The sequence below is a fragment of the Nomia melanderi genome, chromosome 6 (genome assembly GCF_051020985.1).
Source record: "Nomia melanderi isolate GNS246 chromosome 6, iyNomMela1, whole genome shotgun sequence".
Lineage (NCBI taxonomy): Eukaryota > Metazoa > Arthropoda > Insecta > Hymenoptera > Halictidae > Nomia > Nomia melanderi.
Window position 1 is genome coordinate 14,684,211 of NC_135004.1, and position 27,791 is coordinate 14,712,001.

The window sequence follows — 27,791 nt, forward strand, 5'->3', positions numbered from 1 at the left end:
TGACGGTCGTTCGGTGGGGAACGCGAAGCTGGAATTCTCACGATTCGTGGTTTCGTGTCCCCGGCAGGCGACCCGGTGTTCCCGAGAATTCGAAATGAGAGGACTTCGCCGACTGACCCGCCGCAACGCTGCCGAGTCGCGCGATTAATCGCGGCGCACTGAATCCTTTACGCAAATCGCGGTGTTTAGCTATTCAGAGTTATTAGCGATGGGGTTTCGTTCATTTCTGCCGGCTCCGTTTGGCCGTCGCGTCCCTTGCATCGCTGAGCACCTTCTGACCTTTCCGTTTTAAGCGGATCAGGAAAGCTCAACGTTCGAATCTGTATTTTGATTTGTGTTTGATTTGTGTTTGGAGAAGGATTTCGATGAGTCTTTTGTTTAGGCGAATGTAGGTTACGTTTGCGGATAAGGAAACGGGGAATTAAATGGCGCGGAATGGTGGTTGGAGGGAAATTTGTGTGTTTGAAAAGAGGAGAGGGGAATAAATAATTGGAATTAATTGTATGCTTTGTGAATTAATGTTGGAGCGAACGACGACGCCAGGAACGTTTTTAAAATGGACTACGTCGGGGCATGGCACGGGTGCTGCCACGTCGCGGAGGAACAATAAACCATCTAGCCACCCCCTTACCACCCCCGTAATCAATTTCCTAAAGTATCCACATACGATCACGATCTTCCTTGGAAGAAATTGTCTCGTTTCTTAGGCTATCAGCTTCGTTATCATCTAATTGATATTATAAAAAGTTCATTGAAAAAATGAAAAATCTTTCGTCTCCTCTCGACGACTTTACTTCAGTACAACGCGACAACTATGATACTACCGTTAAGACATTCTTTTGTTCTCGTACATTTTATTCTATTTTCTTGATTTTTCGGTAAATGACGTCGAGCGATCCTGCTCAATTCCCATACACATTTCACGATAAAAACACGCTGAAACCGATCAATTACCTTTTCACACTCCGTCCACACTTATTTCAACGTTTTTCACTTCAAGACTCCCGTTCATTTTATCTACAATGGTTCACGTTTCTCCTTCCAAGTTACTCGTTCCATCACCTTTAGTTTACCGACCAGACTCTCAAGACCTCGTACACCTCTTCCTCGCTTTACCATTCTGTTCTAATTTTTCGCCATACATTCTCCAAACTTCGTTCCATCCCTCCATTGTTTTCCTCCCAGAATCCAATGTCTCATAGAGAACACGATTGACAGATGACTGTCATCCTATTCCCAAATTCCTCGAATCATCAGTCGTCATTCCCGCTTACCAAGCTGAGATTCACGAAACCCTCTGACCAACACTTCGCACCCCAGCGACAACGTCCGCACCTCCGCTCCGAAAAGGGCCTCGGACCTTAAGCTCGTTTCGCAACCCTCCGTATCGACACAATTATTCCCTTCTCCGGGAACGTCTGGCCTTCCCCCGATCCCGTGTATCGTTCTTTCGCATTCGCCGCGCGAACAGAGAAGGGTTCAGCGAGAGGATCGGGCGCGCGCACGCGCGCGCCGTTCGCCCGGCACCCTATATTACGAAACTTTCTCGACGCTCTCGCGCGAGTACGTGCGAAAGCGATCGCGCGCTCTCCCGAGCCGGTCGGCCGTGCCGTCAGCTAATAAGTATCGAGAAACACGGGCCGGGACAAGTAACTTTTAAGAACTCCGTCCGCGAAGGGCTGAGGCGGCGCGACGTGGGACGGGGGCGGCCGGCGACGGTGGTCGGTTTCCAGGTTTCCTCGGGGCTGCGAGCCGAGGGGGGACGCGGGCGCGCGAGGGCGGAGGGACCGGCGGCAGTACTTTATGAACACGCTTCACATAAATTGTCGCGGCTCTTTAAGAAATTGGAAAAAGGCGCGAGATCCTTGGCGGAACAGCTTGCGTCGAGAGTGGCTCGAGAAGTTTTTGAACTGCCGTAGGACACCGAGCAGAAGGGAAGCCGGCAGAGGGGACAGGGCGCGCCTGTGTGTACGTGCGCGTTACACGCGCGCGACCGAGCCCTTCACGGGAACGTCCGTGCGGCTGAAAAGCGAGCCGGGAGGAGCGAGACGAGGCCACGGAGAGTTTGAAGCGAGAGAATAAAATGTGACAAGGCTCTCCTTGGATTTACGTAACGCCGTCGACGTATTCATAGCCTCCGAGAACGGAGAAAATGCCTGATGCTTATCAGAGATGTTTCCACCTGCGATGCGCATCCTCCGCTGGACCGGTTGCGTAACGCCGCGGAGCGATTCGGATTCGATGAAGACTGCGCACTGTTCTTGACAAATTAATAACGATCGGTCTGCGAGGAGGATCGAGAGTTTAGGTGGAATATGGTTTGGTATGGTTTGGAATAGCTTGTTTAGGGGTCTCTGCGGGATTCGGGAGGTGTTTTTGTCTGTGATAGAAAGGAGTTGCTGGAAAGTATTGAGACTTGTTAGATATTTTTGAGACTTTCTAGATATTTTGATTCTTGTTTCTAATGGAAATTAATTAAAATTGTTTCTTTGTTTTTGAGATATCGACTGGATCATTGGCGTCGAACGGGAACTGTCAGCAACTACGCGAAGCGTCTTGCTGAATCTATCAACGTTGGATGTATAGAAAAATTGTTATTTATATTTTTATTAATCCCCATTCTATCCCTATGGAACAATAGATCGCAGATACCCGCTGGCAAGCCCACGCTACCAATAAGGGAGTCCTTTGTGTCCATTCGTTGAATTTGTTCACAAACGGAGTGGACAGGGGGTAACTTATTTACCGAGGCACGTAATCCGCGAGAGAAAGAAGGGGTCGAGAGGCGGAGATGACGCGACAGGCGCAGCGGCGAGGCAAAGGAAAATCGATGTACCTGGGGGACACATTTTCCAAGCAGGTAATCTTCGTCGGCGGACGAGATATTACATTTGAATAAACGTCGCTGTCGATAACCGCGACAGATCGCAAATACGGCATCGATACGCGGGCCGAACGGCGGAGCGCGGTAAATATCCCGCGGGAAATGTTTGCTAATATCGATCATATTCTCATTAATAATATATGGGTTCGGAAGGCGACAGCAACGGCGGGACCTCCTATCGTCTGCGAGACTCGCGGCAGCCACCGCTCGCCTGCCAATCCCTGTTCGAACAGTTTCTCAAACGTTCCCCGGGTTTAATCGGCGCGAGACACCTACCGAACGAACGAGATTGTCGTACGCGGTGAGAGAGAGAGAGAGAGAGAGAGAGAGAGAGAGAGAGGGAGAGACGGAGGAACGGGGACGGAAGAGAGCGCGTGTGTCACGGGGAAAGGGGGAAGAGGGCGGCACAAAAAATGTACGTCGAAGGCAGACGCGAGCGTGAAAAGTTCGCGGGTGTGCGGGCACGCGGGTAACAAAAAGTTGGTGGTGTCGGAAGGGATAGGGAGGAACGGCGAGCATTTATCTCGGCGGACGATGATAAAGGGAAACAGAGGTTCGCGGCGTGTTGGAGCGAATAAAACGTAGTCGCGGGTTGCGTCGAATAATGCCTATCACGGAGGGTAAATCGAAATTTACCCCAAACGCGAGGCGGTCGGTCGGTCGGTTGGCCGGTCGGCTGGGCGAGCGAGCGAGCTAGCCAGCGAGCGAGCAAACGAACGTGCGACCATATCTCGCCAGGCCCACCCCCCTGTGGCCACTCGCCGCGTCCGCCGGTGTTTACCGCAATTATTAAATGTAAACTCATATTTCGTAATTGCCAAATATTGGCGGTCCGATCGGCCGGTCGTGGCCCGATGCATCTCGCGAGGGGGATGCTACCGCTCGCACGTTTTCATCCCTTCTCGCATAACAATCCTTCCAGGCGGCCCTCCGAATGAATTAAACCTCGCCGGAATCGATAAATGGATTTCGGCCGCGGTCCCTTGACTCCGGTCTCGCCTCGCGGAGACTCTCGCTCGATCGGGCCCCGATCGACGATTTTTCCTGGTTTCCACTGCGCTCGAGTGTTGCGTTTACTCGTACGACCGATCGCGAGGGTCCACTTTCGAGCGCGTTTTTCGACCGACGATTCGAAACGAGAATTTTAATCCGCGCGAGAGCGCGCCGTTCAAAGAAGTTAATTGGATACGCGATTTTCGATAGCCATAGGGGAGGGAAGGTACGCCGCCGTTCGTTGACGAGGGTTGTCAACGGCCTGGCGTCAGCTTGTGTAACTATCGGTAATTAATCAGAATCATCCCCGTATATCGTGTCCGTCGGGTGCGGTGAAGGCACCGGTGGGGGTTGGTGGCGGTGGCGGCGATCGTGGTGTTGGTTGCGAAAGGGTAGTTAACCAATGACGTCACGCCCGTGGCGACATCTGGTCCGGCACTAACCACCGGACACTGCAGAACGCTGGACACTGGACACTAGTCTGGCCCTAACTCTGGATCAGGATCAAAATTACCCTTGCGATCATGCCTAGCCTCGGCAACGGCAGCTGCTTCTAATTAATTCCGCGTTCGGTGTGGTCTACGACCTCTCCTTCGCCGAAAGGACACGGACACGATCGGGACGCGAGCGGCGATAAAATTTCTTCGCTCACGAAGGGAGGGCAGCGATTTTGAAAGCGACGCAATGATAACGCGATAGGAAATTAAATTCGATCGAGGCATTCATTTCAGAAAAATAGTAACTTCGAATTATTTTAAACAGTATCCACGTCCAATGAATTTTTTTCAATTTCGATCTGTTATTACCAACGCACCAACCCCTTCGGTCATCGTAACGGCGAAGCCTTTCACGAGCCACGTTTTCATTCGCTTTCCAATGGGCCTCGTTATACCCGCGAAGGCAAATATTAAACTGAAAGCAAATGAAAACGCTGTGCACTAATGTCTCTATTCTATATTCTTTCCCCCGTATTATATTCCCTGCGCAAAGTATAAAACACGAATAGTTTCGCGCGGCCAGTTTTAAATGGTTCGTCGGTTACCGCTGATTTTCCCACGATTTGTGGGATCCGATCCCTTTTTTACGGCGTGTACGCGAATGGGGGCCCAAATTTCGTGCCGTGCACGCTCTCGGGCCAACCAGAACGCGGATAGTTCGGCCACGGTCTGCGCTACGGTGCGTAACGCCAGGTTCAAGCACGTTCCTCCATACTCGTGGCTATCAATTGCGGCTAATCCTTTCGCAGGACCGCCGGGAAACTCTTGTCCGCGCTCCCTTTTATCCGACTTACGATGCGAGCGTTTCGATCATACGCGTAATAAGGCCGGTGGATTCGTCGCTCGACGCGGTTGCGTTCTATCGTGAGTCACGTGATCGTATCGGGGCATAATAGCGCGCCGCACGGCGACGATCGCGGTCCAGCGCCGCTTTAAAACGTCGAAACCCGACCCCCCGGTGGACAGTTAAAGTCCGGCCGGTCCGCGGAACCGGTCATGTATATTAGATACCCAATTCCAGCGGTAATCCAGCCATAAATATCTTTGAATTATATTTTCCACCGGGCTGGACACCATCACGAACGATTTGTTCTAAAAGGGGGATAGAGAGGGCGAGGAAAGTGGGCAGCGGCGGGAAAAGAGAGGGCCGGCGCGCGCGACAGAGACGCCGGCCAGCCGGGCTTTATTTAGCCGTTAATCGCTCAATTAAACTGGATCGCTCGAATTAGCTTTTAATCCCGGATGCGGCGGCAACGCGGTGCTCGGGGAATTTAAAAAAATCGAAATGAAATTTTCAGAACGGATCCTCCTCTACCCTTCTTTTTTTTTTTTCCCACCACCCCCATCGGTATCGTTTGTATTCCGCATTTTCTATTCGGTTAACCATTCCCTCCGCTCGCTTTTGCCGGCCCGCGTTGTATTACCATTTAATGAATACCCCGGGGGGGCTCTTCTAATGTAATAAACGTGGAAATTGTATATTCGTAATCAATGGATCATATCGTGCCTCTTCATCAAGTAATTAGGAAGCGGAATAATGCTCGGCGACCGCGCACAACGCGCGACACTTCGCGCGAATGAAGATATTTTTAGAGGTTGACGGAGTTCTATTAACCCCCGATCGAGATGACTCGCAGTCATCGCTTGATTTCATATAGGTACGTTATGTGTAATATTAAGCTTTGTATAATTCATCAGTACATACAATATTAAAACAGAGTATCTTGATTTCTTAGTATACGTATGTTTTCTCATCTACTTTCAAAGAAACCGTCAGTATCTCAGCGGTAAATCTTGAATGTTACTGAAAAACTGAGCAGAGTTAAAAGGCTTGCAAACACTGTGAGCTGAAAGTAGCAATCCACTTCATTTTGGAAACTGAATCTTCACCATTACACTACTAACAGATATATTTCCCAGACACTTCTCTCCGAGATTTGTCACAACCACAGAACCGACACCCGAAAACCACTCAACAATGTCCAAACACACCCTCAAGGAAACACAAGAAGATTCTCAACAAAATCCCGCGGATTCGAACGATGAATCACAGAAAAAATCGCGAGCGGGTAGATCGATGGTGACGGGACGGGACGTAAACATTAAAACTCGAATCGTTTCGCCACCGGCGGTGCCCTCAGAAAACAATATCGAGTGGCTCGCATGACTACGTTTTTTTCCCGGTAGAACGGTCCCATTCTGTTTTCCGCGTTCCGCGCGTTTTTTTCCCGAAGAACCGAAGCGAGCGCAGAAAATTTTCCCTACCTTCGCCGTGCGCCTCCCGCGGCGCGCGCGGTTCACGTGCGCGCGCACTCACCGCGGGGGGCTAATCTAATACCATTTACATCGCGGGATCGGTGCCGGGATTGACGTGCACGGAAATAAATCCAGACACGGGCTAACGCTCGCGCCGAGCCCGTGTAAATCCGTGCTTTCCTACCCCGGAACAAATCGAACGTCGATCGATGTAAATGAATTCCGCTCTAATTGCAATTATATGCCGCGAGCGCACGTAAATGTACCGCGCGCTCCGCGATATATGACGCGTCACTCACGCCGCGCGGCCGCCGCGTCATTGCGAATTTATGAAACACCGATTTCGGAGCCGGACCGGTATCCGGCGACGACTTGCGCCCCGCTAGCGCGCGCGGCCGTGTCATAATTCCAATCAATAAGCCCGCTCGTCGCGCGGCAAATCGACGATCGAGACGACGTCGCGTTACGTATTCAGACGTTTCAGACGTCTGGACGTCGAAGACGATATCCGGAGACAGTCCACCCCGGGCTAATAATAGCCGGCCGGATTACATCCGTCCCCGCCGATCCGGGAACGTTAAATACCGTCTCCTCGAATTGTCGAGCCAATTATACACGCGCGTATGGCAGCTCTGTTGCGTCTGTGTCGGCTGTCTGCGAGATAAAAGGACGAAGGGATGGGGGGCAGTGTCCACTCCTGATGCTCGGATTTTGTCGGATAGACACGTGAAACAATGACGATTTCAGATAGAAGTAAGACGTCGGCGTCTGTTTATTGTCTGTCGTTCTACGAGACGCTTGCTGGATAATAATGGTAAAGGATAACTTGTTTGAATCTCGGCATTTTATCAATGCTCTTGATTGGATTTTAACATTTTCGAATAGTTTCTTTATCATTGGGTTTAGTGCTATGAAGTAACAGGAATTCTCCTGGCCACGCGAAAGTTATGATAATGGTTACTTCAAAAGTACCATTTTATACATCTTATTTGCTGGATTTATCTGTAAATTCAGTAACGTTCATTTTATCCTTCGTTTAAACAGAAATGTTCAAACTCATTGTACACTATCGCATTTCTCTGTCGTTTGCTTCGTGCAGTTAACCGATTCAGTTAATGAATGGCCGACGTCTCGCTTTGTCGTATACTGTTCCGTTCGCGGTGTTCGATGAGCCAACAACAAAAATGCGGTGAAGTAGCTGCGATTATTTTGGAACAATAAAGGCGCGAAGTTTCCTTATCCTTCTTGCGAGACAAAAGAACTTCGCGTGTGAAACGTGTGGCCTCCAGCTTGCATGTAACCGGCACAGATGTAACAAGCGAATCGTACCGAGACACCGTTGCCGTTCGTTGGTTCACTCGAAGACGACCCAGCCGGACATCCGGCCAGCAACGGCGCAGACGAACAACTAAGCGACATTTGTTCAGCGCGAACGGCAATCGATAATAAATCACGTTACGCCGTCCTAGTCCGAGTGCCATTCTCCAAGGGTAAATCATTAAAACGGTGGTAGCCGGTGCACGCCAATCAGCAGGCACACCGTGTAAATACGTGATGGAAATCCTCTCCTCTCCTCCGGCCTCCCCCCCGCCCGCGAAACCATCGTATCCCGGCGCAGCATCAGGCCGCCGCGTACTCTTCCCCGGAATCACACCATACTCCTAACTGATTCGCTGTTTAGCCAGACCGATTTATTTATCGGTCGGCCGTGATTAGACTTTCGCTTTACCGCGGACACACGACCTCGTCAAACATTTACCGGCCCCCCGACCGATCTGTTAACGATCCGCGGACCGTCGCCCCGGCGAAAAACTCTTCGCGCCACGCTGAGCCCCCGAACGTTCCCGGTTTCTTTCGTCGGTAATGCCAAATACGTTCCACCTGTTGCTACGAAAGAAAATTATGTCGCGGTGTACGTTAACGGTGAGCACCTGCACCTCGGGAACGATCTCTCCTACAGGAACTATAAGAATTTTATATATTTCTAGGTAAAGTGCCATTCTTCTATTATACAGCGTCCGGTCGCCATTCTTTCGTATAAAAACGACAAATTGAATTCATGGTGTATTTAATTGTAGAGGAGATTTTGGAAAAATTACATTACGGTTTTCTGTATGTGAAATTTGAAAAGGAGATTCGAGAGTACGTACCGATGTTCTTTCTCCCGAGGAAATCGCTGAAAGTTCGCGTCGCCGAGGAAGAATTCGACGAACGACATTCACCATGGCGAGCGCGGAACCGCGGGGGCCGGGATTCCACGGAATCTTCGGTGTCATTAGTTTCCCTTAATTGCCTCTCGGTCCGGCCGCCGATGCTCCCCTCTCGGCATCCAGGCCGAAGAAGTCAGTTGGCAAGTTCCCGGGGGCTCGGACAGGAGAGCGGTTCTCACGCTCGTTAGGAGCTTAAGGAAAAAGCACGTTGAGGGGGTGGGATAGGCGGCGGAACCGGTGGACACCCACGAAGACGTGCCCCTTTCGGGACGCCCTATCGTCACCCCGAGCTTATTCCGCCCCTTAACTTCTGGCCACACCCGCAATCATGCGCAGTTTCCACCCATCGGCCAATGAAAGCTCGCGAGCTTGCAAGCTCTGCGGTGCGGCTTTCGAGCCGAGCCACTCCGACAAACACCACGTGCCACGCGGCCGAGTTGCACGTGCGTCCGTGGAGAGCTGCCGGAGCTTTTGCGCGTCGCGTCGCGTCGCCTCGCCTCGCCCGCGTGTGCGTGCTGTCTCGACCCCGCGAGCGGCGAGCTTTCCGGCTCACCCTCGAAAGACGACGCTCGATTTTGTCCATTGTCCTCGCGCTCGTAATCCTGCCCCCCCCCCCCCTCCGACCCTGTTCGCGCCCCTCCAGGACGATTCGCTCCTTGTTTCATTGACGGATATGCGATCGGGGAAATTTTATTTTCGTTGCTCGCGGTACGAGGACTCCTGTTGAACGAAGTTGAACGAAGAGTAACCGAGGTCGTGATCTGTGATCCAGTGAACGAGCAGGGACTCAGATGAGTGACCATTGACGAGCTATCGGCGGAAAGCTCTCCTGCAACGGGAAGTCACGAGGAACGTAAGTAATTTTTCGAAGTTTCGCTGGTTTCTCGGCTCTCCTCGCGCGGGATTTCACGATTGACGTCGTTAGGCGGTTGCGTGGGAGGTCGACGTTCTGACGTTGCTTCCGGATGGGCTGACGGAACGTAGACAGTGACGAGCGGGCAGGTTCGCGACGGGCTTGGACGATATTCAACAGTTGGCCCTTCTTTTATCTTCGGAAACTCGACCCTTCGCGCTACCCCTGCGTCGAGCCCTTCACGGGCCCGCTCTTACGTTACCCTCGATTCCTGCAGCCGTATTGTGGCAGGCCGTGTCTCTTAGGTAAGAGGTCGTCGGCAGGTTCCGTTACGAACGCGGTGACGACACGGACGGGGCTGTTACAATGAACGCGTAATTGCGAATCGATTCCCCGCGCCACGCGCGATTGTCTCAATTACTTAACGCCTAGCCGAGCTTCGATTGTCGTTAACCTCTCGCGTCGAAGACCGATCGTTCTAACCAGAGACATTCTCAATATTTACAAAAACCATAGGACACTGACGCGTTACACGAAAATTCAATGAAACAACAATTACAACCCCAAAGAAACCTGAGTAACCACCGACGCGATTAAAAGAAGAAGTCTGTATAGATACGAATTCAAAACAAACGCTCAAAAGCCCAGACTCGTCGAGGAAGGAGAAAAAGGAAATTAGCGAAAGGGGTGGCACGAAACGCCGGGGAGAAAGAGGGGAAAAAAAAGCGTGTGTGCCGGAGCGAAACATTCATCCGCGTAATTCTTTTCGCGGAACGGTTGCATGCCGGCAGAGGAATCCGCGGGCCGTGGGCAATAGGTGTGGCCATAGGTGTAACATATTTATGTTGTGAACCGGCCGAGTGTGGGCAATAAATAGCGAGCGAGAAAACGGGCACGGGCGGCGGCGGGGGAGGGTCGGTTTGGGCACGTAGCGTAGGGGCAGTTCGTTGAGGTGCGGGGCTAGAACGATTACGCTTTCCAAACCCCTGGTCGTTCGACCGAGTCACTGGCACCGCCACTGGCACCACCATCGGCGCCACCACCGTATCTACCCCTTTCGTCCCCTTCGCCGAACCCCCGTGCACCCTAATTCCATCTATCTTTCCCTCCTTCTTTCTCCCTGTCCCGTATCTCGTTCTGTCCCGCGCCGTTCCCCGCGTCCCGGCTTCGACTCACCTAAAACCCACCATACACCCCACCCCTCCGCCCCGCACCCCTTCCGTGTGCCGTCCCAGTGGACCCTCTATGGTGGCCGAACAACCCCATTCGTTTGTTTCCAGCCCGTATGCACGTATACACGGAGGTATGCAATTTTAGTGTTAGGAATGCGCGGACGAGCGAACGCGTTTATTCACGACGGCTCGCGTTCTTTCGGGGACACTTCTAGAAAATGTGTCTGGAACCGTGGTCGCAACCCATGGGATTGCGGTTGAGTGTCCTCTGGGATTTTGCGGGTTTAAATAGAATGAGAAGGTCATATGATTTTAGATTCTGCGGTAGCTTCTTGGTTAGATCAGTATTTGTTCCTGGAGAAGATTGGTGAATCAGGGTAGTGAGTGTTATTCTATGGGGGTTTGTGTATATCTTCGAGTATGTAAATTCTATAAGATTCGATGTTCTTACGCACCGTTCATAGGGATTCGAGATTCTTCGACTTCCATCGATTTTTTAACAATCGCTAGCAAAAGTTCAGTATAAACAAGCCTTCCCTCGAAGAATACGAATCTACATTTCCAAAGCCATTCCGTTTCCAAGTGATCAATCGCTTCTCACGAAACTAATTCCTCTAATGAATACTCCAATCGTACCCATCGTAACTAAGCAATCCAACGTTCGAAGCGAAAAAGAAACTTTCAACTAGAAAAAAAAAGTTTCCTTCCACCGAGTATCGAAACAGGAAAATCGGATCGAGTCGCGAAATATTTTCCGAATCGCCGGAATCACGGGGTAGTTTGGAATCAGCTATGCGGACCATCTTAGTGCCAGGCACCCCTCAGCATTCCAACGATCTCGGCCCATCGAGAATCGAAGGATGCAGAGGAACGCCGCGCCGAGTGGGCACGCGTGTCGGCTGTCCGGCAATCCTAATGATGCATATCTCTCCTCGGCCCGTTATGTCTTGAATGTCACGACGATGCGATATCTGGCGGACCGGTGTATCGGTTACACAGGCGAATCCACGGGGGGCCGGCCCGGCGGGTGAACGACGGCCTGGGGCCGAAGCACGAAAGCTAGCCGGAATCGGGGTGGTGGATGGTCGCAATGAGGTTGAGAGCTTGCGGCCGGATGCCAGTCTAACCATGTCTAGCGTACGTTTACTTGCAACCTCGCCGGACGGTCGTACGCGTCCTCGACGTATCGCCAGCATCCGAGCAATGCGGCTCAAGAGTCCGCGTCGGCGCTGACGATGCACTCCTGCTTGCACTCGGCTCCTCCTTCAACTGCGGCCGGCTCCGGCCGCCCGAGCCAACGGTGCTCTGGAGCATTTTCCGGGAACATGGCCGCGAAGGCGGCCAGTGGCGTAGGGAGGAAATCGTTCGGGACTTCTTATCGAAATCTTCGAACCCAGCCGTTGAGATCGAACAAGAAAATAAGTTTCCCTGATGTTATTTGAAATTTAAGGAATTGTTTTATGTAAATGTTGGGAAGAATGTTGAATTCATTTAAGTTCTGGAGATTGTAGATTGCGTTCGTGGGGATTATTAGAGGTTCGTGAGTAGTGTCTCGAATTTTTTATGGATTTATTGTTCATGCAGGTGTCGAGGAAGAATTGTTTTTTTTATGGGAAAGAATTTTTGTCTTTTCCTCCGTTCGGGTCTCGAATCACGAGGATCTCTGTTCACCGGAGCGTAAAACGAAAATGCCCGGCTCGGTAGGCTACATTTGGCATGGAGACACGTACACGCTGCTCCCGTTAATGAATTTTTTAAGTATGCCTCTTTTTTTGCGAAAGCACGCCCGTATTTCGACGGGTTTTCCGCGATCCACGGGGGCGAGAGATTCGGGGACACACGCGATGGATAATAGGCGGCCGGCCAACGAAATTTCCTCTCCCGGCGGGTGCGTGCGTGTACACCTCGCGCATTCCGCAGCGAGATTGCGCAAAAATCGGGCAAAACAAACGCAGCTAATTTAACTGCTTTCGAACAATTAATCCGAAGCATTTAATTTAATTGCGCCGCAGCCCGCCGGGGCCGGCGAGCGTCAGTTGAAACAACAACCGATGCGAGACCCGGCCGGAATTTTCGGCTCGGCGCGCTCGGATTCGAATTCTTCCGTACGCAAACAAAAAAAATACAGAGAGATATGTACACTCCGGCACACGCACACGGGGGCTGCCGTGTGCCGACACGCGGTCGCGTAGCCGTGAAAATTCACCACCGTAAACAATGAAAGATGGAGCCTGTGAGACAATGAGCGGTGGAAAAAATTCGTTTACCAACGTCTACCGATCTAACCTTCGATCTTAGGAGACAGACGATACAGTCCAAAACAATATGATTCTTATATACAAAAAGAGATTTGCAAGCGAAAACAACCCTTCAAGTTCAAGGGTGGAACAATTGTTTCATCAATTATTCCTGAAACTATGTATCGACGTATGAAACCTAATTAGCGTGTTTATATCCAAAAGGAAAATAATGTTTCGAATGTAATATATTTCGCTGTCCTTTTATAAAGATATTTATTTCGAATATCTCTTAAACTGATCATAAGCAGGCTTTCATATTTTCACGAGATAACGCGTGATACTTCCCGCATGAAATATACTGTCCTATCTCCAGTGTTCTTTCAAGCATTCATGTTCCTTCTAATATTCATCTACTAATTGCTCCGAGAGAAGAATCGCGATTCGCAACGATCGCGCAGCATTCTCCGTAGAATAAGAGCACAAAGAACGCGTTCAGAGGGGACAGAAATATTTTAAATTCGCTGATTTTTGCCGGCTCGCTCGGTAGAAGAATATTGGGGGATGCGCGGAGGCATTCGGGCGAAGGCCGGCCAGTGAAAAGCGAACCGGTGGGTGAGTGTAATTAATAGCAAACCCGTATAAATCACGGACAGGCTGGATGCACGTTGGTATGCGCCGTTACCGATGTAGGATTATACCCAGAGGGGCGGTTACCCCACGACCCGCTAATTTTTCAAACGGCCGCCATAATGGTCCCGGCTAATTACTGATTTTTATCTCCGCGAGTCGGTACCGTGAAAAAGAGCGGCAGGTCGGTGGCGCGGCGGCCACGGATCGGAAAGAGAGGGACGCGGAAGAGGAATAGGACACGGGTCACCGGTTGTTTTGTATTGCGATTTTACGCGACTGAGGAATTTTCCGCGATAAACCGCGGCCAATTATGACGCTCCTGGTAGTCGTACGGGATCGGCCGTGTATTTTTAGCGAATGCGTTTGTTGTCCCGATCTTTGTTTCTACGTCAATGACATCATTCTGTATAACGCGGGCAATATTCACTGCGGAAAACGATTGACACACGGCCAACGGTTCAATATACCTGTACACCGTCCACATTGTATTAATGCCTTTAATTGCCGTCGGGAGAATAACGTATAAAAATTCACCTCGGATCCGCTTTTTCAAATTCAGTCGGCAAAACGGCGAAATATTATACGAATACTAATAACCGGCGAAATGCTCCAATTAAACGCGATTCCATGCAGAGTTTCATACCTAATTTAACTTCCGCCGAATAATACTGCGGCTCTTCTTCAATGATCTGCTTTATATTGTATATTAACGAGCGGCACCCCTGTATAAGCGCCATGACACTCTTAATTGCCGAGTCCAATGCAAAAATCATTTTGTTATACTCGAGACTGTTATTCTTGTAATATTTACAATAAACAGTATTGTACTCGATCACTGTGAATATTCTTTCTCCTTGTTATCTATGTTAGAGTATCCTAGTAACTAAATTTGAAATACTTCCGATCTATTAATATTTAACCCTTAGCACTACAGGTTGTTTTGTGATCTATCAGAAACTGCAACTTTTCATATTATTCCTAATTCTTATAACATTCTTAGCGAAAATTATTCCACCTTTTATTTTCCTCGTTAGTACAAAATTTGGATGTGTGCAAAATGAAATAATTTTAGGGTAGTTTCTTTAAGATTCATTAAAATACTTATTAAAACTGGTGCAAGATTGGAGCCTACAGAGTTCAAAGGGTTAACCTAAGTATCTTCTATATTCTATGAGTCTTCGTTTAAACTTCCAATCACACAAGATCTCACAATATTCAACGCGGTTCCCAACGCAGCTCGCAATTTTCACGTGTCTGATCCGGTTGCTCCCAGAGTATCCCGCAAACAATCTGCCCCGCGCAAAGCGGCTGATACGGGTCTGCCCGGCGCGAACGGATCAGACGGATACTTCGAAGTTGCCGGCGTTAATGCATCCGATTGTTCTTAGGCGGGACGCGGCTCGCAACTTGCCGAATCCACGGGAGGATTGTTGCTCGCGGTGCCGGCCGTTTCAAGTCGCATCCACCGGGGGAGAGAGTAGATACAGCTAACTAGCCCCAAACACCTATGTACTTAACGTAACCCATGTAAGCTCACGCTAGAACAAATTTACCCCCCGCGCCCGTCCCGGCCTCGGCGGCCGCACTTCTCCGCGCCATCCACCTCGAGTCCCTTCTCACCCCCTAATTCTCTCACGGAACACCGATGTTATGAAGTTGTGTTGAACTTTTCGCGAGCATAGTTTGCTGAACACCCTCGGGTGACTGCGGGGCTTTACCTAGGCTCGTGACATATATCTACGCGGCTCCGACGAGCCGGACGAGGGGCGGCGCGGGGAGCGACGAGCCGCGGCTCACGACGGAGGGGGTGAGGTTCCGCACGAAATTTGCGGAAGAACGCGTCACTCCCGCCTCTTTCGATTTCGGCCACGTACACTGGAAGAGTCGGGCAAATTGGCATCAGCTACCTGTTGCCCGACCGTTAACGTTGCCCGTTAATCGACGTGTACAATAATTCTTGCGTCGCGGAACATCTCGCGGGCGGAGGCTTCAGGCTGTTGGAGACGCTGTGTTAGGGTTGTTCTTCGGATTCTATTGTTGGGTGGAGGATAGATGAGAGATAGAAGTGAGAATGATGTGAATCAAGATTCATTATGGATTTTTAGTAAAGTTAATCTACCGCTTCCCTGAGTCTAATGGTAGACTTTCCTATTTCTTAATCTGTTAGCCTTTGTCAAGTGTCTCTCTATCGAAGTATCTGTTCTGTTAACACTAAAACTACCAGACGGGTCAAATGACACATGCCTGATGTCTTCTTTTTGCAATTATTAAAAAGGTCATAAATGTTTCTCTGAGAAATTACTAAAGAAATTCATTTAGCACTACGCAAATTGAATTGTAAATCAATTGAAGTCTGAACAGATACTCTTGGAGTTTCTATAGCGAAATTTTGAAAAGTCAGTTCAACTTCTCGGTAGTTTTAATGTTAAAATAAAATATGTTCGTTCAAACTGTCTTTATGCGATTCATTGAGATTAAAATGTTTACACTTAGCACTCACGTCAAGTAATCTTGAAACATTTAAAGGGGAAAGCTAGTAAAAGTGGTTCTTGATTCGAGGAACGATGAAGTTTCTAAAAAAGCTCTTCTTGTCGGTTATTTTCGCGATGTACCGCCAGGTATGTCCAGACACTGCTAAACACGGAATATGCGATGAGATCAGCTTCCGTAGATGGTTGACGCATTGACATTTTACTCAGGCGCGCCCGTCTCGCCGCGGATCTTTCTTTTCCGGCGGAAGTATGCGTAGGCAGCGGGTGTACAGCGAAAACGGCACACGCGTTAGGAATTCTCGGCACGGCAGTTGGAACCAACAGGCCCGGCAGAAACTTACGGGCCAACTTTGCCGGGGAGGGCAGGGGTAACAGCATTACAACGTTATTAGATTTACCGCAAGCACCTACCCCCGAGGCACTCTTGCGCACTACACACATAGTCCTCCCGAAGTGTAAGTAACCCTAAGCGCCGCGGCTGGGGCCTAGCTCGTGCCTCCTCTGTCTTGTACACTAAATTATGCGCGTGTGCCTCGCAGGTACGAATGAGAAATATTCCTTGGTACTTCGGTCGTGACGCATAGTTGCCTTGTCTACTTACGCTGCCGCACAGCTTCGTTGGAAATTTTCACCGAGGGTTTTTAACGAAAATGGCCACGTTCTTCTATCACAAGCTTCAACGATAGATGTTACTTTAAACGTTCCCTCGGTGATTGAGACACTAGCAAGCAGATTATCGGAGTTTATGTAAATTTGTACAGTCGAGAATTTAGAATCTGATGCTGGGATCTTTCTTATATAAGTTAAAGACGAGACGGAAATGAACGACGTTTAATGAAAGTGGTTAAAATAGAATCGCGCGGGTACAATAGCAATATCGATGTTATATTAATACGTAAACAAATCAAAATAGAAAATCGTAAGAATTCCAGTGAAAAGGTACCAGCGCTGGCTGTTCCCTGAGTTACAAGGTAAAGGTCTAAAGTCTCTATGAAACGAACGTAATAAAGTTTTTAATTACTTCCGTGTTAGCAAGGTGGAGCAGATATCTGTCCGTGAGAGGGAAAAAGGAACGTAAGAGGTTACAGCGAAGATAGAAACCGCAGAGGCCAACGTGACGCGAAAGAGAGAAAACGGTAGAAATTTCGGTGCGACTAGCTATTGAGTAGCTGCCCTTAAGATAAGGGTGGCTTCACCCCGTCCCTCATACGTTTCCGCTATCTGACGCTAAACGGCACCGCTGCTCGTGGCCTTCCACGTAAAAGGGATGGTCCTGGCAGGATGGTTCTACATAATACGCCGGCACATTACTGTCGAAACCCCATTAGATAAGCGGAATTTAGAACGGCGAGACAGGATTTTTGTACGGACGACGTTCGGTGAAAAATCACCGACCGTCGGCTTCGCCGCGGGAACTTTCTCTCTTCCCTCTCCTTTTTTCCCATCCGTGGTACGCTTCGAACGAAGACTCTGTTTTAATTGGCCAGCCATCCGGCCGATTTACATTTCCACCCCTTTCCCTACATACCAACGAGCGTGTTACGCGCACCGTTCACCTTCGAGGATCGCGAACGAACGACAAATCGACGTTTTACTCGAGCATGGAGGTGTACAGGTTTTCCTTCGCCGAACAACGGGGAAACTATTCACGAGAAAAATACTTTTTTGTCGCGGCTATTGGGACATTCGATCTCCTATCGCGTCGAACCGACATCACCGAAACTGATTTCAAAAGCGGGAAGATGGGAGCCGACGCAACAAAGGCCTTTACACGTCTCGACCCCCTGCCCCTCGTCCTCCTCTCGCTCGTCCTGCCCCACCCACTCGGCTCATTTAAGGCTAACTGTCCACAACGGGGGTGCAAACTACCCTTATCTGCGGACGTTTATGCCCACGCCTTATCTAGCTTCCCCGGACTGCTTCGTGCTTGCTAACAACTAGGTATTCTCTCTTCCAAGCCAATCTCCTTCCTCGAACAAAACGACCTTAAGTTTTGCCCACTCTCTCCCTCTCTCTCTCTCTCTCGCTCTGTGTCTCTCTGGCAGCAGCTATCTCCGCTTTGTCATTTGTTTCTCGCCTTTCCCGCTCCACTTTCCGCCCGGGTTTATTTCAATTTCCTCCGGAGCGTGGTTTTTCAAATGACAAATAAAGCGAATCCCCGGAATTTATGCCGCGAACGGTCTCGAGCGGTTCTTTACGGTCCCGTGCGTTCCAATTGTCTTTGATTTTTCTCCTTTTCGCGGGTGCACGCCGGCGCGCGGCCGCGCGCTCGCCCTTCTCGTCGCAGCCATATTGGAGCGGATGAAGTCAAAAACTTTTGTGACTTCCCAGCGAAAAACACGACACGGGTTTTATTCGGTCGAATAACTCGATATCGATATTCCTTTCACGCGCTACCTCCAGGACACCGATTGACGTGGCCGCGGTGTACCCGGTCGTATTTTGTAAACGAAAAATCAACGGGCACGGAATACAAGCGTAAAACCATACGGACGTTTTGTTGGTACGCCTATACGATTACAATACCTACATATGACATTTGTACATGCGTACGTACAGGGTGTCTCGTTTCGGTAAGACTCGAAATATTAATCTGCCACTTGGAGGATCGCAGACGAACGCGAATGATTTTCGAAGATCGGCGTATCATTGACGAATCTATCTTAGAATAAACTACACTCGATTAACACTGAAACTACCAAACAGTTCATTGACTTTTAGAAATTCCTTCTAGAAACTTCAAGAGTGTATCGAGACTTTAACGCTAGGTTTACTGGCATTTATTGTACATTTCATTCTATTATTCCTAAAAGAATTGATGCTCGTTTATTTAGATCGTGGAAACTGGAGATTCGATAGTAGGTAATTGGGGTACATGTCAGTGCGATCGCATCAATCAAAATCGGCGTAAACATTTACAAAATAATATTTCTAAAATCCAATGTGCGTCAATTTGACGCGTTCCGTAAACCTAGTGTTAATATCTTTAATAATTTCAGAGAAACATCTGTTGTCTTTTTAATAATTGCAGAAAGAAGAAATCAGAGGTTTCATTCTGACCCGTCTGATAGTTTTATACAAAACTACAGTTTCATTTCAACAGTGTCAAAGCATCTTATCTAAAGTCACCCCTAAAATGATTCCCACGTGTTATCAAAGATTCTTATATCCTGATCCCTCTAAACAGTGGAACACCACAGCGAAGTTTGACCAGCGATCGCCCGTCCCCGCGCAGAAAAGCGAGAAAGGTGACGATACGGAAGATCGAAAGGCAACGATGTTCCTTATCTCGCACCGTTTCCCTCAGCTTCGGAAGAAACGGTTTACCGAGCGGCTAGGGGTCGCCGGCCGGATGATGCCGCGGTGAAAACAAAGACGTTACCGCCCCTATCGGGGGTTGTAAAATAACCGTCGAACGAGATCAAAGCGGCGCCGGTAATAAATGAGATAAGCCTCGGATAGATTCCCGCGGGAGGATGCATCGTCGTTCGCGTGCGGCCGATGCGTTCGTCGTCAGACGGAATCCGTCTTTCCGGATTCGCCGCGGCTCGGGCCGCCAGTTGCCGAAACAATCTCGACGCCGCTCGAAAATGCGTTACGCGGGCGGGGAGGCGAATGTTTTCCCACGCGCGCAAGTATTTCCAATTTTCTCGATCGGTTTCACCATAAAGGTAAACACACGCTGGGAGAATTGAAATGAAAAAAAAAGCCGGGTTCGAGTTCGATTCGATGAAAAATACAGAAATAAAGGAAAAAAAGAAAGGGTGAGCCGGTTGTTCTACGGTTCCCGGGATGCCAGTCCTGCGAGTTCCGGGGAATATTACAAACATCCGGCCCGATTTCCCGCTGATTTTCCTGAATGAAACGCGCCGCGGCCGCCGTATTGGTACACCGAACTAATTGGAAGTCTTAATAACACTCGACGTGGTAACGCAGTCGGTATCCAGCTGTGTGCATCATATCGATCGGAATCTGCAACGGACCCCTCTTGTTTCCAGCCCGCTGTTCCGTCCGCGCTCTCGATCCACCTACGCCGTCGAATCAACAAACGGGACTGATTCGATGTCATTCGTTCATTCCGAGCGACTTCGTCCGGCCTGACCTCCCCGAAGTTTTTAAGCATTCGCTCGCTCGTGTCGCCACGCGCGTTCCACCATTTCAGTGGTGAATCCCTGGGGTGGATAAACTATCTGGGACTTCGTTCGAAAGATCCGAAGATCAGAAGAGATTAAAACGCTGATATTTTCGGTACTAATTTCTCGGTATGCAGTTTTCTAAGTAACTCTTTCGCCAATATAAAGCTACCATGCGCGTCAATACGCTTTTCGTCGCAGTTCCCGCGTGTTCCAGTTATAACGAAGGGAAATAAATATTACTTTGACTGAACAGCTCTGAAAAGGAAGCTCCGCTGCCCAAATATCCTCATTCCGCCTACAGGAACACGACAATTCGAGCGTTAAATTCGCGTCAAACAGCGACCAATACAAACTCGAAATGCTAACAGCATTTCCCGATGACGCGGGATTCCGAATATTTTTATAATTCTCCCATGAAAACGGAAAAATTACAAACCGGCGAGCGGTCGGCGGCATTATTTGCACTAGAATTTTATAAAGCGTCCGTGTCCGAACCGTGGAATCCATTTGATAAAATTTTTCTTCTGGTCCCGCGGGTCCCAACGCGGCGTCCCATGCCCGGGAGCGAGACTACGGTGAAGTGTGGGACACAACGGAAGCGAAAAGGCACGTCTATTGACATCCTGTAACCGTGCCGTGATTTAATATAAACTGCACAAAGCTCCACCTTTGATAGTCAGATATGAAATACTCCGGGTCCGAGGAGTGCCCCTTCGGAGACGACCGCCCGGCGCTGGAGGGTGCGCTCAGGCGTCCCATCGAGCTGCATCAAGCGGCGTTTCTTCCTCCCCCGTCTGTCTACGGGTCTACGTCGAATATTCCGCGACACAGCCGAGGCTGACGTCCCCGTGCTTTCAAAGTTACGGGCATCGGACGGAATGTTAGGACCTTTCCCGCGGACGAATATAACGCGTCCGAATTCCTTTCGTTCCTCGCGGAGCCGGCCTCGGAGGTTGTAGTAAATTAAACCGGGAACGCGGAGAAGAATGGAGACACGGGAGAAAAAAGTACAGTCGGAATTGACAAGTTGATGCGCAGGACGATCGCAGGGAATAAACTTTGGGCAATAATGGTCGACGGAGGCGGTTCGTGAAACTTTAACACTAGAGCTACCGGGAAATGGACATTTTCAAATTTTTCTTTGGGGACTCTAAGGAGGCGACTATTGAGATTTCAATAGACTTATTGAATTTGCGTGTTACTAAATCAATTTCGGTAATTTTGTAGAAAAGCATCTGTCATCTGTTTAACCCTTTGCACTCTCACCACTTGATTTCCTACAGTGAAGCTATAAAGTTTGATATTTAATATCATACTTCATATAATGCATCAATCTGAGAAATATTGACGTAAAATTGCTTTGTCCGTCGATTCACGTGAATTTCTCGTCGAGTTGGTTTTACAAAATATCGTCTTCATCTCATCAGAAAATGTTGAAATATTTCTGGTGAAAAACTTCGGAGTGCGAAGGGTTAATAATTTAAAAAGGAGAGTTTGAATGGGTCAATTCGACTGATTTAGTAGGTCTAGTATTAAAGATACCGGTGGAAATAATATTACATAATAGTGTTATGACTATTATTTCCAATTTAGTAACAGTTGTCACGTCAATCGTAGATTTCAATCGAAATAGTCGACGATTCGCGAGATAACTGTCTCGTACAGGTAAGAAATGCCTGATACCCCGTTACAAGAACGCTGATTCTCTGATTAAAATCGGCCAGCGAGTTTGCGAAAACAATTTATCCGACGCCGGATACAGAGAGAGGATTCGAGAAAACGTCTACGCGAAGGAAGACGGAAGGACCGGCAGACTTTGATCCTTTATTACATTTTTACAAGCGATTACATTGGCCAGCCGCTGGCTATCCTCCGGGGCGACCTTATTTTCCTCCGCTCACGACTATCCTCGGCGATCGTTCCGCCGTTGCCTGATCTGGCACCACCCTCCGCCGCCCCTAACGAAGTTCCTCGGCCGACGAAGGAAGATATTGTTCTTGTTTGTAGCGAAGTTAACCCGAGTTCCGTCTCGGCCGTGGTTCACTCGCCCCTAATTAGGTTTTAGGGATTATAGAATTGCCTCGCAAAGTCGATTACGAGATTGGGACGGTCGGCCGAAGGGAGAACGAGCGACGCAGTGGCCGGAGTTTTCAAGACGCCGTCCTCCACCCCCTGACCAAGTCGGAATTTATCGGATTTCGCGAAACGCGGCGATGCCAGGCTTCGCGAGCCAGTGTTAAATGTAATCAGAGGATCGAGCTGCTTCCACGGCCAATTGGTTACTTATCTTCTATACTCCGATCTTGTCTTCTTCCTTCATTCTACCGTCGTCGATTATACGAAGATGGTTTAACTGGCTGACGAATACACGTTAAGAAGCAATGAGAACTTTTGAAATACTTTTAAAATACAGGTAACTCTCCTATAACACGGTAGAGTATGAAACCGTGTGCAGCGTTATACAAGGGTTCCCCTAAGTATTAGAACGCAACCGTGTCGCAGAATGCCAGGAGAGCTACCCCAAAAATTCCAATCGTCCTTTCACTAATCGAACCCAGTTCGTTACTCGACACGGAGGTCCCTTCTAAACGCTCGGAAGCGCAGAAACGGTAAGATCTGAATCGATCGAGAGTTAAAAGTGCCGTCCGCTCGCAATCGTCGACGGGGAAAGAGGAGCTCCGCAGGAGCGGTCTCTATTTAGAGCGACAATTGACTTGTCCAGTTCCCTCTTTCATCGAAATCAGAACCAGACAGCGCGTTTAAGAGTACGTGAGCGGGAAACTAGCCGCGTGACCTCTAATTGATACCCGGCCGGGGCGGTTAACGGGAAATCATAGCTTTCGAAGGGTGCCGCATCACGAGCACGGCGCGGAAAGGTTGCGGAAGGCGCCGTTGGCGGATCAGCCGGTCGCTCCGTCGCTGCGGGCGTACGGGGCCGGTGGACAGGGGAAAAAGGCACGGGCGAAGGGCGAAGGGAGGCGAGCAAAGAGGCCCGGGGATGGGGTTAGCAATTTTAAACAGTCTCCGGCGACTCGATCCTCCGGCATAGCGGAGTCCGGCTAGTGAGGCTGAGCGTGCAATGATTGATGCTGGGGCCGTCGGTATGGAGGGGTGAAAGTGAGGAGGGCTACAGGATCGGTCCTACGGCCTGGGGAAATTTAATTAACGTAAATGCCGCCGCCACGGCCGGCGTTACACGCCGTGTGTGGCAATCGCTCATATGCAACTGCCCCCTACCCCCGCGATCGCCCCTCTCCGGCCTTCAAGCCCTCACACCACCGCGGCCACCTTCCCTCGCTAACCCGGCATCCTACCGTTTCGTCGCGGCGCGGCGCGGATCGGCACGATCCTCTTTCTCTTTCGCTCGCGTCCGCGCCCGCCTGCTCCCACCCTCTAAACCATATCCGCACTACCACGTGCGTCCGGCTGATCAGTCAGCTGGGGGTTATTAAACGGTCGGAACAGAGGTAAGGGGTTTCGATTGCGGGTCGACCGATGGATCTTGGACCTCCGCGTATCGCTTCGATCGCGAATACCCGCGATCCCGCGAATTGCGAGCCGTTTTACACGCCAACCCCGGTGGAGCTTACCGTGATATTTGAGCCGCCGGCAACAATAGCAGATCACCTGACGCAAGTCCAGTAATTAGAATCGTTCGCGCAGTCTCGGAGTGTTTAGCCGGTTGCGCTTGACATGCGAGTTGTCTGGTGGAGTCGTTTGAACGGATCTTGAAGCGACGTTTGGATTTGGATTAGGGTTACGGGCGAGATGATACCGCGCTGCTTTGAAATAGGTTTATTAGGGATTGATGGGCGTTGAAGGTGATAACTGCCGGATAAGATGGCGTGCGATGTAATCGGAACGGTTAATGTATGTTCGCGGATACGTTCAACTGGATGATCGCGGTATCAGCACGGGATGAAGCAATAAATGCGGGGAATTACGTAAACTGAGCGATAAAAGTATCAACGTGTAAAGGCGGATAATGCGATACACGGCCGGAACTCATGAATCATGTAACCAAAGGACACCCGGGAACAACGAAGTACGCGATCAAATGTAAAACAATGCGGTAAATACGTGTATCGGGATCTGTTTATGGGCTTGGAACGCGTGCGCCGATATAGAAGTACGATTTTATATTTGAAACAGAATATGATCATGCGAGAGACAATATCATAAAGTAGTTTGGACACTACAGTCAGACTATTAGGAATTTAGACATTCCTAAAAAAGTACATGGATCATAAGAGACACTGGCTATCCAAAGAATTTCGTAAAACAACGAACTTCAACCAAATAATTAACACTGAATTTACGGAACCTGTCAATTTGACAGGAATTGAATATCTTAAACATTATATCTCAATAATTTAAATCGGTTTTGCTTGATGCAATTATTCGAATTCATATTATAATTCTCTGTTCTCAACACACTAATCTCCATCTACACGAACAAACACCTAGCCTCCTAGGAACGATAGAATAAAGTGTTAAGAATGTTAAATATTAAGAAAAACCAAAGACGACGGAAAGAGTGGCAATAAGGTACTCGCGCGAGCACGTGAAACCCACGAAAAATTTCGAGCCGCTTCGCGCGGGACTGTTTCGCGTCATAATTCTCGGATGTATACCGTTCCCTGAAAAGTTCGTCGGATCGAAGAGCTGTTTTGCCGCGGTGATCGTGAACCGTCCTTTTTGCGGGGGTCTGTACACATAAGTACCGAGAGGTAACGGCTGCTGCGGTACCGGTACGCGTGGCCTGGGGTTTGGGGTGAGCGCGAGTGCGAGGGTGAGGGGGTGGCCTCGCTGGAGGTCGAGATGGGCAGAGTGGCTGTCGATGGGCGGCGGCGGGGAGCGGCGGGGCGCGGGGAACGTAATGGCCGCGGCACGTGGTGCGTGCCCCCATTAAACCGATCGCACCCTGGATTGATTTTCAGCCTTTCGGCATTTGATGCGAACAAACTTCGTTGTCGGTATAATTGAATCGCCGCGAGTGTCCGCCTGACTCGAACGCAAATTAACCGAAACGCGACGTCCCGCTGCGACGAGTCGCGGCCTCGCGAGCACGACAGGGGACAGGCGACGGGGGATCGGCGAAGGTTAGAAGAACGGAAAAAAGAAAGGTTAACGACGGGTCGCGAATAAAAGGGAGACAGACCGTGCGGGCGATTCGGCCGGCGTTCGATACGGACGCGTAACACGATAATCTGATTACTTTCGGTGACCGGCGACCGACCGATTCCTCGGCGATTACGGCGGCGCGCCGGTTCGAAATCGTTCCTCGGCCGTGATTCGAATTCGATTCCCCTGACACATTTCACCGGTAACGTCGTTACCGGCCGCGGACCCATTCATTTTTGACGTCCCCTTTTATCGCGTCACGCGGCGCGGCTCCGTAATCGTTGAAACGCGATATCGGCCCGATCCCGTCCGATTATCGGCGAATTTCGATGGACTCCGGGGGGCGGGCTGAACCGGGCCCCCGTAACGGGTCGAACGAGTTTCGGGACGAAAGTGCAACGCGGCAGCATTGCAGCGAACAAGCAGCAGAATGCATTCGTGCGGTCTGCGGCCCGTAACTGCTAATTAGCGCATACAGGTCTGTATGGCAGGCTCGAGGGTCGGACGGCCGCCGGTGCAGGCTGCGCAATGCGCCCCTTTATTAAATACCATCGAAATTAAAATTATAATTGCGTTCGCCTACCCCCGCCTGCGCGGCGCCGGCGACCGCGCGCGATACCTTCTCTCGCCGGTTGGTTCCCCTCTTGCCGGGCCCCCTTTCATCGCCGAGGATTTGCGGGGAATTAAAAATAGGGAAAGATCGCTGCTACCCGGGGACGACGGAGGGTCGTCCCCCTTTTTTCTCCTTCCTAATGAAACGACTTCTTCGGAGTTTCGTTTTTTCAGGAAACGAACGGACCGAAGATGATAATAAGATGGATGGCGAACTTTATCTTTCTTTCCTACCGATTAACGAATACACCGAGCACTTCATTTACCGCTTCGAACAATCTCGCAAAAGATCTATACGCTCTATACCGTACAAATCTAGGTAGCGTCTATTCCTCGGTGTTTCGACCGTGAAAAGAACATCAGCGTCGATCGGCTGCGAGCGAAGAAAGAATTCGTCCTGCGAATGGAGATGTACGGAACGCTCGGTTAGGCCTTGACGTCTGCGGCTGCATACCGGCAGGCGGCAAAGCGTGTTTGAAATGTCGATAGTAACGACTAGTAATGGCACGATCGACCGTTAGATATTCTAATTAGGGGTAACACGAGCCGGTGCTTCGCCAGCTGAGTAAGGCATACGGCGGTGAGATTGTAGGTGGAAACGATGCTGAGGCTAGGGCCGGCTGAGGTAGAAGCAGTAGGTTGTATAGCCCCTGTCAGCCACTGTGCCACTGACGGCTCGCTAATTGCTCGGCCAACCTCCGGTCCTCTCCCCTGCCCCTGTCACGTTGCGCCACCCTTCAAATCCAAATCCAAATCCGAATCCATCCCTTCGTAACGGCCGATACTCGTCCTTTCAGAATTGCTAGCATTCATCGGGAGTATCGTATGATGACGAAATTTCTCGGCGCACGAGCGAAACAACTATACCCCGGCCGCGATCGAGATTTCTCATCGATCGAGCCCAGCCGCGCGCACCGTACAAAAGCGCCCCTTCGCTTCCACCGTTCGCCGCCCCCTCCCGCGCACGCCGCCCCTATCAACTCCACCCTCCCCACCACCTTTCGCGTGCGCCACTCATTTCAGTAGAGGTCCACTAGAATTCGAAATTGCCCCTTCGATCGGCTCGCCCGATGGCTGCATCGATGCGATGCTGATAAAAGGGAGAAGATTCCACCTAGAATCGCTCGAATTGTTTTGCCGGTGTAGCTGTTTTGCATCCTATCAATTTACCCCGTCGCGAGCCGCTGCATTGCCGCCTGTCGGTTCCGTTTCGATCAGTTCTTTCTAGCCTCGGCTTTGTGTGTCTTAGACGATCGTACTCTGTGGATCGAGCGAACGTTTCGTTCGTATTGTATTACTCAATCTCGTATGAGCATCGGTCGCTAAACAGTTCAAACTATGATACGAGGTATATTATCAAAGATAATATCCTGGAAAGTACAGTATAACGTCGTCTCTTTATATTGAAATACACGAGAAATTTATTTCATAACCGAATACTTCTCTATCGACAATGAACAGCTCTGCGAAGGAAAGTAGCATCGATAAAAGTAGCTCATAATGACAGAGGCGCGTCAGATTTATTTTAGTCGGCGCGTTTGTCGGGGACTCAGAACGAAAAGGTGGAAGGTGCGTGGGTGCAACATGCTCCTGTGTGAAATCGATCGCGTGCGTCGTAGCCGCACAAACGAATGGGCGAGTAAGCGAACGAGCGTATCAAGGGTCGGCACGGTCGCGAATTAATCGAGCATA

At 49.9% G+C, this 27,791-nt stretch overlaps 1 protein-coding gene across 1 annotated transcript in view; it reads left to right on the forward strand.

Moving 5' to 3' along the window:
* Window positions 1-9,251: 9,251 nt before the first annotated feature.
* The window catches only part of LOC116430094 (LIM domain only protein 3), an 83,124-nt gene continuing 64,584 nt past the window's right edge, over window positions 9,252-27,791 (forward strand). The window contains exon 1 of the mRNA XM_076368745.1: window positions 9,252-9,693. The gene's annotated coding sequence lies outside the window, so the exon portion shown is untranslated. The remainder of the gene's footprint in view (window positions 9,694-27,791) is intronic.